At 50.4% G+C, this 12834-nt stretch overlaps 1 protein-coding gene across 3 annotated transcripts in view; it reads left to right on the top strand.

Moving 5' to 3' along the window:
* Positions 1-10: 10 nt before the first annotated feature.
* The window catches only part of BZW2 (basic leucine zipper and W2 domains 2), a 63159-nt gene continuing 50335 nt past the window's right edge, over positions 11-12834 (top strand). Inside the window, exon 1 of one of the 3 annotated variants that reach the window (XM_043965675.1) lies at positions 11-136. The gene's annotated coding sequence lies outside the window, so the exon portion shown is untranslated. Of the gene's footprint in view, positions 137-331; positions 475-5541; positions 5627-12834 lie in introns of those variants that run through there. The other 2 variants (XM_043965673.1, XM_043965674.1) reach the window with 2 other exon arrangements.

A 12834-nucleotide genomic window follows, 5' to 3' on the forward strand; every position in this document is an offset into this window, starting at 1 on the left:
GAGGCTGGACATTTTCAACTACATGAGGGCTCTCAGCATCTCCCGAAGGGCGTTTCAACTTCAGTCGGGAGGCTCCAAGAGGCCTCGAGATGGCTCCGAATTGATCTTTGAATTTGTTTCCCCCCCACACCTCTGGGTAAATGGTACAGCCCGAATAAGAGCGGGAGGGGGAAGGGACAGGAAAGGCGGGGCGAGAGGACAGAGGGGGTGGGGAAGAGCAAGACTCAAGGAGGAGGCGGGGCCCAAGCGGAGGGCGGAGCCCGAGGAGGAGGAGGCGGGCCCGAGGGGAGGGTGGGGCCCGAGAGGGAGGGCGGAGCCTGAGGAGGCGGGCCCGAGGAGGAGGCGGGGCCTCGCGGCTGTCAATGTGTCCGTCCTTCACTGCTCCATTGTCTGCCTCCACCGCCGCTGCCGCCTGTGTCTCTCGGGCTCGAGCTCAGCCTCCTCCGGCCCCGCTGCCCGCCCCCGCCCGGACAGGTAAAGGCCGCCGCGCTGCTCGCGGGGAGGGGAGGGGAGGACAGAGGAGGAGCGGGAGGAGGAGCCGCGGCCGCCGCTAGTGGCCCGCGCCGGCCGAAGGGCACGCCGCCTCGCCTCGGTTCTTGCCTCTGCTACTGCTGCCGTCCCTGCCTCCGCCCCTGCCCATGGCTAAGAGGGCCTCCCCGGCGGCCCGGGGCGGAGGGGAGCGAGGACTGGCGGCCTCGGCCCCGCGGGGTAGGGGGGAGGTGGGAAGCGGGGCGCCGCCCCGAGCGCGGGAGCCTCCTTCGAGCTGCCGGCTCCGGGAGAGAGGAGAGAGGCTGCTTTACCGACCCGGATGGGAGTCCCAGGGCCGCCCCTCGAGACTGTGTCTCCCCCTCCCCACCCCTCACTATCCCGTAAACCCTGGGGGCGTCGGGGCTCTAGCTGCCTTTATCTCCGGTGACCACCCTGCACACAGTGGGCGCTTAATTAATGCTTGTTGTCTTGGATCCACTGAGTCCGGGTCCCGAGTGTTGCGAAGCTTGGTCTCAACGCCGGGACAACCGGCTTCCTTCAGCGACAACCTTAACACCAATTATAACTGCCATGACACTGCGTTCAAAAGTTTGCAACACTCTTGAGTGACCTACCTAAGCTCATGCGAGCCTTTATTAGGCGCCAACTCTGTGGGAACTGTGTGCTGGGTGCCTCGGAGGCAAAGGTTTTCAGCAGACAGACTGGTCCAGTCCCTCCGCTCAGGGAGCGGGGCACCCTGGAGAGAGAGCACTGCCCCTGGAGCCTGAGGCCCTGGGCTTCAGTACCTCCTCGGATACTTACTACCTGTGTGGAGGACGAGTCATTTAATAACTGTGGGGCCTCACTTCCTCCTGTGTTAAAACCCGGGCACGCCGATGATGGGGTTCGAACTTCCCTTTTGTTCCTATAACCATCTACAAGCGTGCTCGGGGCTTCGAACCTATTTGGGGCTCCCTATATGTGAGGTCGGGAGGAACCTCTTGGACAGTGAGCTCAGGGTTGATTGGGAACAGGGGCCAGGTCTCTATGGTCTCATAGAATTGAAATCCTCGCCACTCAGAGCCTAGGCCCCCAGCAGTCTGGAGCGCGGGAACAGGCAGGTGGTGGTTTACTGGTGCGTGGCTGTGAGAGCTTTGTTGTTTATTGCATCCACAATTCTCCCACCAGGGGTGTGATGCACGGCCGTGGGAAGCTGCTGCCTTCTCCGTTAGCGTTTGTTCAGTCTGTTTGTTTGTTTCCGCACAAATAGATTTGGATGCTTCTCTGGGGACCCATCTGGTTCCCCGAGAAGGCAGGTAAAGGCTCCTCCGGAACGTCGTTTGTAAGTTGGTGGGTGTTAAATCTCCTTCCAAGCCTAACAGGGCCACGGGCGGAAGGCATGAGGCGGGGCGGGAAGAGGTGTTCGGGTTCGGGCTCCCTTCGGGGCTTTGCTTCTCAAAACTCTGGAGGCATCGAGAGCTTGTCATTGTACCTGACAGCCCCATTCACCTTTTCCAGGGGCGCTTTCGCCTGGTGCAGATCAGATCACCCTTCTCTGTCCTGGAATATGTTTGGAGGCTGATGAGGTCACCCCTCTGTGGGGGTAGTTGGAAAGCTCCCATGAGATAATGCATGTAAAAGACACTTTGTACCCTGGAATCCAAGGACGGGGCCTCAAAGCCCACCTCCGACGACACCTGTGCGACCTTGGGCAAAGCATTCCCCTCAGCCCCTTTCGCCTCCTTCCGGTGACTCTTGGGAAGATTGGAGCACGAGCATTTCTTACAGCTTATCTCAGAATCCCTCTGTGTGGCTAAGAACACAAAGTGGGGGGGGGGGCGGTATTAACGGACCTTTAGTCACTTCGGAAAAATCTTTCCCTTGTGCCTGGTGTTCTCCAACTATCTAAGAGACTTGTCACTCTGTCAGTGATTGTCACTGCCAGAAGGCCCTCTGGCTCTGACAGTCCTTGGGATTTATAACAGTGCATCACACCCGAGGAATCTACAAACCCGATAAAGTGCTTGAGGGAGGGTGGGCGTGTGAGTGTGTGTGTGTGTGTGTGTGTGTGTGTGTGTGTGTGAGAGAGAGAGAGAGAGAGAGAGAGAGAGAGAGAGAGAGATGGGAGGGAGGAAAGGAGGGGGAGAGAGAATGTGTGTGTGTGTGTGGGGGGGCGCAGCTTGTCAAATGTGGCGTGATTTGGTGCCTTTCTATTGGCTGAGTTGCCAGAAGCAGTGAGTTCTCTCCGGCTAATATTGCTGTAGGCGGAGCCAGAGCTGGCCCCCAGATTGCCAACAGTCCCACCTGTTGGCCTCAGTGGGGCTGAACATTCCTTGAGGACAGGCCTAGTTTTTCCGTAGAGCAGGCTTGCCCTCCAGGGCACCGGGCTCTACCCACCAAGGGGAGGCGCAGCCTTGGGGATCACTTGGCTCCACCCCCTTCCTTTTATAGCGGAGGAAATTGAGGCCCAGGGAGGGAAAGGGCTTTGTTCAAGGTCACGGGCTCCTCAGCTTGCAGCTGAGCGTTTCCCGGCTTCCCTCAGAGGCTTCTTCGCTAACGGAGGGCTCAGCTCCCGGGGCTGCAAGCTGGCCTCCTGACCTAAGCTGCAGCTCTGGGGTTTACCGGGTCAGTTTGAGTGCCTTGAGGCCAGTGCCCTGTGGCTGCAGATTGGAGAACAGTGATTTCCCGGGGGGGGGGGGGGGGGGGGGGGGGAGCTCTCAGTGTGTAAATGCCCTCCACCCAAGCAGACTGGCAACTATCTGGTAATGTGGAGTCTTAGCGAAGCGAACTCTGCAAGGAGGGTGGTTGTGATCAGCAAATGTGTAACATTACTGGGCTTAAGCAGTGTAAACATTTAATGTAGGCAAATGGTCAGCTACTCAGCATCCAGCTGCATCTTGGAGGCCCAAGTTCATTGGCTGGAAGTTTTGAAGGGCTTAAGTAGAAATGTTTAGCCAAAGGAGCTCCTCGTGTTTAGAGTCACTTTAATGGTGCTTTGTGGTGCTCCTGGCTCCCTTTAATTTCCCAAGCATTCCTCGGTTCCCCCTTAATGCTAGTGTGCTTCTCAGTTGGTTATTCTCCATATCCAGCTGTCTTCAGCTTGTTCTTACAAAATGCTTTGCCTGTTGTCTTCCCTATTAGACTGGGAGCCCCTCAAAGGCAGGGCCGACTTTGACTTTCTTTGTATCATCAGACTTAGAACAGTGACTGGTACCTAGTTGTTCTAGAAGAAGACCATGACATGGTACATAGTAGGCACTTAATGAATGTTTACTGCCTGAATGACTGGCTCCTATGTGCCCTGAACTGGATACAAAAGTGAGAGAAAAACAAATCGGTCTCTACCCTCAACGAGCTTATGTTTGGGGGGGGGGGGGATCTGTACAGACGTAAGTTGATACTAACTGTATACAAAGTAATTCACAGGGATCAGGAAAAAGACTCTTGCAGGAGGAAAACCTCTGTGGGAGGGACCCCTCAAATGAGGCTGGGTGGGGAGCTGAGGATTCCAAGAGCAGGGGGGGAAGGGCTGGGAGGGCATGCATGGCTGTGATAAGGAAGGCTCCCCTTGGAGGGAGGAGGGGATGCCGGTGACAGAGGATGTCCTTGTGGCCGTTGGGGCAGTTGTGCTGTTGGCCTTTGGAGGCCCCACTGGTGTGTGGCCTGCATTCGTATTTTAATCTGTCCAGGGATATATCTAAGTGAAAAAAAACAAAAACAATGTGAGCTGGCACCGGTTTCCTTTTATTGATCAATTGGAAGCCATTAGGAGGAAGCCATCAGTGGGCATACACCAGCCTCCCCACAGTGAATCCAAACTAATCCAAGAAGTACTTGTTGAGTCCTCAGTGATTTTTTTTTTGTGAGGCAATTGGGGTTAAGTGACTTGCCCAGGGTCATACAGCTAGTAAGTGTTAAGTGTCTGAGGCCAGATTTGAATTTGGGTACTCCTGAATCCAGGGCCGGTGCTTTATCCACTGTGCCACCTAGCTGCCCCCCAGCTAGTCTTTAAAAACAAAAACTGGACAGGTGATTTTATTGGTGGGGAACTTCTTCTCCCCACCCAGGCTGGCACCATGGCTGGCACTGACAGTCTTAGAGCTGCCATGGGGCACTGCCAGGGCAGTGCCTGGCCCAGGGTCATGCAGCCAGGACTTGTGAGCTTCAGGCCCAGAATTGCCCACATCCTGAGCTCTCTCCACGATGCTGAGCTTCCAGCTTCACCACTGAGCATAGATTCAGAGTCTATCTGCAATGGCAAAACTGTGAGAGTTGTGGAAAAAGTCACCACATTCAGAAAAAAAAAGTCCCACACCTCCTTGGTATTCCTCAAAATGGATGGGGCTCCCAACATGCTTCTTGCCTGATTGGCTCACTGAGAGAGGCAGGCAGGGTGCTAGAGTGGAAAGATTTCTAGATCTAGGGTCAGGAAGCTGTGGGTTCAGATCCTACTTTGTTATCTTTTAGTTGATGAGAAAGGGCAGAGTGTTAGACTGCGAGGAAGCTCAAGGTTCCAATCTTCCCCCAGACACTTACTGGCCATGTGAGCCTCTGCAAGTCACTCTACTTTTGTGTCCCCTTCCTCATCTGTAAAGCAGAGGTGATAATGAATCCAGGCTGGCTTAATGGAGGCTTAAACCTCTGCAGAAAGGGGAGCTACCATCACCGTCATCATCACCTTCAAGGCCCCCCCCCCAAGCCGGGTAGACACAGGCCCAGTGAAAAGCCTTCTCATCCCTCCCCCTCCATTCCTGCATTTTGAGGTCATGTATCTCCATGCCAAGTAGCTGTGGCATAATCGAGGGCCACCTGGGAGCCATCGGCCCGTTCTAAGTTTGGTGTCTTCACTGTGGAGCGTGCCAAGCAAAAGTCCAGATAATTGACGTTCGCACACCATCTGTTCTTCTGCAGAAGCATTTGGATTCATTTCTCAAGGCCTCCCTTCTTCATTTAAGGAACTCCTCTCTCCATCTTTCACTTGAGACATTTTCATAATGAGAGGATTCTTTAAATGCAAAATCTTGCACGAAAAGCCTTCTGGGTAGCAATCTAATTACAAAAGAAGTCTCCTAGGCTAAGATGTCTGGAAGGAAGATGCCGTTTGCCTTTGGCTTAGCTGAATTCTGAGTCCTCAAACATCACCCTGGCTCTGCAGCAGGTCAGAGAGCTCTTTGGCCCCTTATTCCACTGTGCTCTTTATTATCCTGCCCGATTTGAAGAGGCATTGGCCTGTTTTGTTTTTCACAAGCGGCTTGGAGGCCTGCAAAGAAACCTTTCCTAAGAGCATTGAGGATGCCTGTGGTGAAGGTCCTGAGGCCTCCAGGGAGTGTTTTCTAAGGCTTTGTTTCTGTTGTCTCTGTTGATGAGCATTGAAAAGCATTTTGGGAAGGCCTCAGGTGTCAAGAAAGACTCCTGGTTTCTTTGGGGCTTTGTTGTTGTTGTGATCTTTGCTTTAGCTCCATGTGAACAAAGGGGCTCTTTGAGGTTATGGCTGACCTAGCACCTTGGCTTTCCAGACCCACTTCTTTTTTGTGGGGCAGTGAGGGTTAAGTCACTTGCCCAGGGTCACACAGCTAGTAAGTGTCAAGGGTCTGAGGCTGGATTTGAACTCAGGTCCTCCTGAATCCAGAGTTGGTGTTTTATCCACTGCCCCACCTAGCTCAATTTGGTTCTTGGAGCACAGTAGGTACTTAATAAACCCACACTGATTGAGTGATGACAGAGCTTGAAGGTTTATACATGGCTTAACCCAGTGCCTGTTGACTGACTGACCCACTGAATGAATTGAATGCGGAGGCAATGAAAGGCTTGGGTATAGCAGATGGTCCAAAAGAGAAAAGACCTTCAGAGTTAGAGTTCGAGGTCCCCCTCCACCACTCCCTCAATTCCTTGTTCCCTCCATCCACCCAAATTACATGAAAGCCAGTCTGAAATCAAGGGAATCCAATTTTTTCTTCTTTGTTATTCTGAACTTGACAAAACACCAACAAACATGAATATTTCCATCTGCTAAGAACAGAAAGAAGCCACCAATCTCTATTTCATACAGTGATTCTTAAAAATAGCACGTCATGAATTTAGCCCTTGAGTTCCAAACCCTTCTGCTTGTGTGTGGGGAGGGGGGCACATTTCCCCAAACCTGCCTCTCCCCCAGGTGGTCTGTTAATGCTGCATCTTCTCAGTCACTCAGGTTCAGGAGCAGGGTCACTTGAATCATCTTGGATGTGTCCTCTTCACATGCCCAAGAGCTAATCTCTCCCAGAGATTCCCTCCCAGTTGAGGCCCTCCTGTCTTTTTACTTCTTAGTGTAACTGCCTCCTTCTTTGTCTTCCTGCAGCCTCTCGTCTCCCCAATACATCCTCCATGGTGTTGTTCAGTTGTGTCTGACTCTTTGTGACCCTATCTGGAGTTTCCTTGGCAAAGATACTGAAGTGGTTTGCTATTTTCTTCTCCAGCTCATTTTACAGATGAGGAAAATGAGGTAAACAAGGTTAGGGGACTTGCCTGGGGTCACGCAGTAAGTGTATGAGGACAGATTTGAACTCTGCTCTTCCTGACTCCAGTTCTGGCACTCATTCATTATGCCACCCTGTTGCCCTGCCATCCTCCATACCTCATCCCTAAACAGTTCCCCTATTGCATCACTGAGTCATAATGGCTACCCGTTACCTACTAAGGTATAAAATCCCAGTTCTGGCTCTTAAGGCCCTTCGTAATCCATCTTCACTCTTGTTTCCAATCTTTCTTATATCATTCCCCTTTCTTTAGTCTAGTTTTCACCCTACCTGGACCATATTCCATCTTTCCCTTTGATTCACCATCTCCCTTCCCATTTTCATGCATTTGCTCACATCATTCCCCATTCCTGGTAGCTGGTGTAGATGCTCCGCCGCTCACATACCCAAACATTGGTCTCCTTGAGCAGCATCTGAGTTCTAGCAATCTGTGTTTCTTTAGCACCTAATATATTGCCTCCGACATATTGGTGTCCATTCAATGTTTGTCGGATTGAATCCTGAATGGTTTAATTTTTGCTGGCTCTGATGGAGCATTTTGTAGATTATATTTTGGGATCATTTCCCTGGATCAAAAGAACTTAAGCCCCAAATGTGACACTTGAAAGGAAAGGAAATGCTAAGGTATGTTTGTAAATTTTTTCCTTGGAAAATCGTCTCTTTTTTTCCCATAAGAAACATTCAGATACTGACCCACCTTTCTTCTAATCAGCAAACAGCAGAGAAAGGGAGAGTTTTGTTGTAGGTCTAGATTCCAAACAACTTTGTTATTAGCTTTATTCCTGATCTTTGTCAAATGTCATTGAAAGTCATGAAGATAAAAATGAAGGTTGTTACTAAGACTGTCCTTAAAACACATAAGAATGTCCTTCTTATGTGGACTTTTAGGGTAACTGAAACTGTCCCCACTATCTGATGCCTGAGATTCAATTAAATTCAGGACACATTTATTAAATGCCTGCTGTTTGCCTGTAGTGAAGGGCACTCCTTCGGTGAAGGCAGTATCTGGCAGAGTCACCAAATGGAATGCCCATTGTGGTGGAAAGAACACAGGAGCTGGCATCCCAGGAGCAGGCTGGGGCTCTTCTTCAGTCCCTCTCCCACTCCCTTATGACTAGTCCACCTAGAAACTGAAAGAAGCTCCAGAAGCAACCAGCCAAGCAGAAAAACATCAACCAAGGCAGAAGTTAAAACATGGGAAAAGGTTTTTGCCAAAAGGTTAGGCAGCGCCATTATCAAAATGACTGGCCAGCAATTGCCATCATTCCAGTGTAAACACCAGTGTTGTGGGCTCCTCCAAGTGTCCCATAGTGTGGCAGCTAGAGCGGTGCCCTGGCATTAGGAAGAGCCGCATTTGAAGCACTAGAGTTACCCTGGACAGGTCTCAACCTTTCAGACCTCAGTTTCCTATCTCATGGCTGTGAAGATGAAATGATAGGACGAACATAAAACACTTTGCAAACCTCTAAGTGCTCTATAAATGGCAATGATGGTTTATTACTGAGACGCTGCTTTGGGAGCTGGTCCCAGTATCCTTGAAGGGTAGATTTTGGTTTTCTCTGCAAGCAAGATCTTTGATCTCCCTGAAATGAAACCGTGTTGTGAGATCTTACAAAGGAAAATGCCATATTCCCTGGAGATCCTCCAGGATATACCCAAGCTATGGAAGCCCGAGTGAGTCGTAGTAATGAGAGTTGTAGCACATGTGGACTCTGTGGGCTACTCACCCCAGTGCCCACTTGCATTGATTACTGAGGTCCAGAGGGATGGGGCTGGCCTTGCAGTTCTAAATGTCATGAGCTGGTCTGCCTTCCACCATGGTGAGCAGATGGGATCATTTAGTCAGCCAGACAATTAGTTTTTGGAAGGGGCATTTGCTGAGGGGAGAGCAAGAGCAGTTGGTATGCACATCCATCCAATGGGCTGTTGTACAGTCTCCCAAGGACACAGAGAATTCAAGGGAATGTGGGCACAGGCTTAGAGGGTGAATGTGTCGTGGGTGACTCAGAGCTCCTGGAGGTCCTCCTGCTGCCTCCCTAAGGGATCCCTCCCTTGGATAGGACGGGTGTTCAGCTGAGCCCTCAGACTCTACTAGTCTGTTAGTCCCCAGTACAGGCACTGGCACCAGTTGTTCTGTGGATGCCGCTGGGATGCCCATGGCATGATGAGAAGACCCTTCAAATCTCAGATATCCTCCTCTGACCAGTGGGAGGGAAGGAGGAGGGGGAAGAGAGGGAGAGGCCTAAACTGAGGCTGAGGACCTCTCTTCCCAGCCACATAGAAGGAAGAAAACAAGCACTTATTTAGTGTCGACTGTGTGCCAGGCACTGTGCTAAGCACTTTACAATAATCTCGTTTGATCCTCACAAAAACCCTGGGAGGGAGGCTCTGTTCTTATCCCCATTTTGAAGTTGGAGACACTGAGGCAGGCAGTGATTCAGTGACTTACCCAGGGCCTCACAGCTAATCCATGTCTGATGCCAGGCTGAGTACTCTATCTTCTTTGCCACCTAGTGGCCAAGTGCCCCAAGGGACCTGGGCAATCAGCTTGAATGTCTTTTACAGTCTGGAGAGCACGATTGAGATATATTCTCACCTGTTCACACACCTTCACTAAGTCTTGACCTTAAAAGGGAGAACAAATCTCTAGACCAAAGTTTGGGGAAAACCTTTAACCTCTCCTGGACTTCTTGTCCTCATCTCTAAAGCAAGAGGGGTTGGCGAGATGGTCCTAAATGTGGGATTCCATGAAGAGGACAGACTGTGGGAGGCAGGACAGGGAAAGCCTCGGGGACACATGGGGCTGCAGTGCCACTGCAGGAAGCCAGCACTCTGGAGGGAGCCGTGCACTCTAGGCCACAAACCCATGGGCTTGGGGATGTCAGGGGGCAGTGGTGGCAGCAAAGCTGTAGGAATCTGAGGCAGCAGCACAGGAGAGGCTGAGAGGGGAGGACAGAGGAGTTCCAGGGTCAAGGGTAAGTTGGAGCCAAATTGCCACCAGGGGGACAGAGGCACGAAACTGAGGAACAAGTGGTGCTGTGAAAGGCCAGGGGGCAGGCTCTACCCTGGCGGACTGAAGATTCTGCCCTGGTGGCCAATCACAGGGCACGGCTCTCCGTGGGAAAAATGGTTGCCCGAAGGGAGAGCTCCTTGGCTCTTGCGCAGACACAGCCTTTTTTCTTGTCAGAGCTCTTAGCCCTAAAGGTAGCATTGGAATTGGGAGGCCTCTGAAGGCCCCTGGGGGTGAAGGGATGACCCACCGAAGGGAGAAAGGTGCTTGGATTGCTGGTGTGCGGGCTCTGGTGCGAACCTGAAATGCTTGAGGAGAAGCTGAAGGCCTTTCCTTTGGAACCGTCCCTGGGGGAAGCCTTCACTTCAAACCCGGGAGCTTCCTAAGGGCATGGCCGGAAGCCACACAATCCTAGGAGTGGGCAGGCCGGCCTCTCAACCTGCTTTTGACTGTCCTCAAGAGCCCAGCCTTCTTGGCATCTGCCTCTCCATTAAGCCAGGCCCAAAATGTAGGAGGGAATGGCTTTCTGCCCCTACCATCTTCACTAAAGGCTGTGTGGCCAAATGGTTCTGAACTGGGTAAAGTTGGCCAGGAGACAGACACAGGGAACAGATGGTGGCCCCAGGCTCATTCTGAGGACCCAGCAGGTTAAATATTCCCCAATTATTCCTCTGGGGCAGAATTGGCCTTCATTTGAAAATACTGTAGGTAGCCTCTTCACATAATAAGTACTCCAGCGAAGTTATTCTTACAACCATGCATTATAAAGCTTTCTAAATGCCTCCCCCCTTCCTTCCTTCTTTCCTTCTTTTGTCCCTCCCTCCCTCTTTTCTTCCCTTCCTCTGTTTCTTCCTTCCTTTGTCCCTCCCTCTCTCTTTTTCCATTTCTCTCTCCCTTTCTTCCTTCTTTCCTCCTTCCCTCCCTCCCTCCCTTCTTCCTTCCTTCCTTCCTTCCTTCCTTCCTTCCTTCCTTCCTTCCTTCCTTCCTTCCTTCCTTCCTTCCTTCCTTCCTTCCTTCCTTCCTTCCTTCCTTCCTTCCTTCCTTCCTTCCTTCCTTCCTTCCTTCCTTCCTCCCTCCTGCCAAAGCTCATGTTTTCTTGCTTGGGTTCCCACAGCAGGAAGCATCAGCTGGTGGGGATGGGAGTGGCCCACACGGATCATCCAGAGTCCAGATATGGGAGAGAAGTATCCAGGATGTGGAAAGAAGGAAGTTCTTGTTGTTTGTCCTTCATATTCCAAGAGGACCAATGACACCATTATGTTGGGGTCTGATTGTAGCTGATTAAACCAATAGGAACTTGGTAGGCTCCATCCCAGGTTGGGCACAAGTAGTTCCTATGAATATTTGGAGTGAAGATGTATCTAAATTTGTATACCTCATGTTTCTTTTGAACTCTGCCATTCTGCTTTGCTCACAGTTTGCTTTGATGTGGGTACACCATGCTAGGCTTTCCGTGCCAGCATCTCCCATGTCTTACAATCGATACAAAAGTTCTTTAGAGAGACTTGGAGAGTGTCATTGTATCACTTCTGACCTCTGTGTGAGCCTTGTATGAGTTCTCTGTAAATTACTCTTTTGGCCCTGGATTCAGGAGTACCTGAGTTCAGATCATGCCTCAGACACTTGACACTTACTAGCTGGGTGACCCTGGGCAAGTCACTTGGCCCCCATTGCCCCGCAAAAATAAATAAATAAAATTTTAAAAAATTACTCTTTTGGGCAAGCATACATTTGGCATTTGAGCAATGTGGCTAATGCTCTCTCTGCAGTAGAGTTCAAATGCTTGGCACTTCAGCTTGAGAGAGGACCTCAGTGTGTGGTACCTTATCCTTCCAGGTGCTCTTCTTAATCTTCCCAAAATAATTCAAATGGAAGCAATTCCATTTTCTGGCATGGACACTAATACACTGTTAGTGAAACTGAGAACTGGCCCAGCCATTTTGGAGAGCAGTCTGGAACTATGCCCAAAGAGTTATCCCCTTTGACCAGCAAATCACTGTTAGATCTGTTTCCAAGGGTGATCAGGGAAAAGAAGAAGAGCCTAGCTGTTCTAAACTATTTATGACAGCTCTCTTGGTGGTGGCAAAGACCTGGGAATCAAGGGGATGCCTGTCAACTGGGGAATGACTGATTGTGATGGAATACTACTATTCTGTAAGGAACAATGAGCTCATTGATTTTAGAAAAACGTGGAAAGACTTGCATAAACTATAGTGTGAAATGAGTAGAACCAAGAGAATGTTGTGTACAGTAACAGCAATACTGTTCAAAGAGTAACCGTGAGCAACCAAGTTACTCTGAATATTATAAATACTCAAATCATCTACAAAGGACCTGGGAAGGAAGATGCTATCACCTTCATAGAAAGAAATGATAAATAGAAGCACATAGCATGGTTTACAACTATATCTATGGTTAGCTATCTATTTATCTGCCTATCCATCCATCTGTCCAACCAATCTACTTCTGTGTCACATGGTGGCCTTCTCTACTGCTGGATGGGGAGGGATGGAGGGACACAGCTTGGAACTTAAAAATATAGTAAAAACCAAAGAAAATTAATTTAAAACAATCTTCTGGCATGGTGCTGATTGATTGTCCAGCTTTCACAGGTATTCAACAATGGAGTCTTATGGATCTAAAGGAGGGGTTCTGGGTTTGAGTAACAAAGACTGGAACAAAGGTGTAGGCTTTGAGGAAGCCACTATGAGCAAGCTGGGTCTTTCAGAGTACTGAAGGGCATTAGACATAGAAGTTGGGAGGCTACAGAGTCTGGCAGCCAAGGTCACCATATTGCCACACCATTACCAGTTATGGTTTGTATAGCACTTCAAGGTGTAC

This window comes from Dromiciops gliroides, chromosome 5 (assembly GCF_019393635.1).
Source record: "Dromiciops gliroides isolate mDroGli1 chromosome 5, mDroGli1.pri, whole genome shotgun sequence".
In the NCBI taxonomy this organism is placed as follows: Eukaryota; Metazoa; Chordata; class Mammalia; order Microbiotheria; family Microbiotheriidae; genus Dromiciops; species Dromiciops gliroides.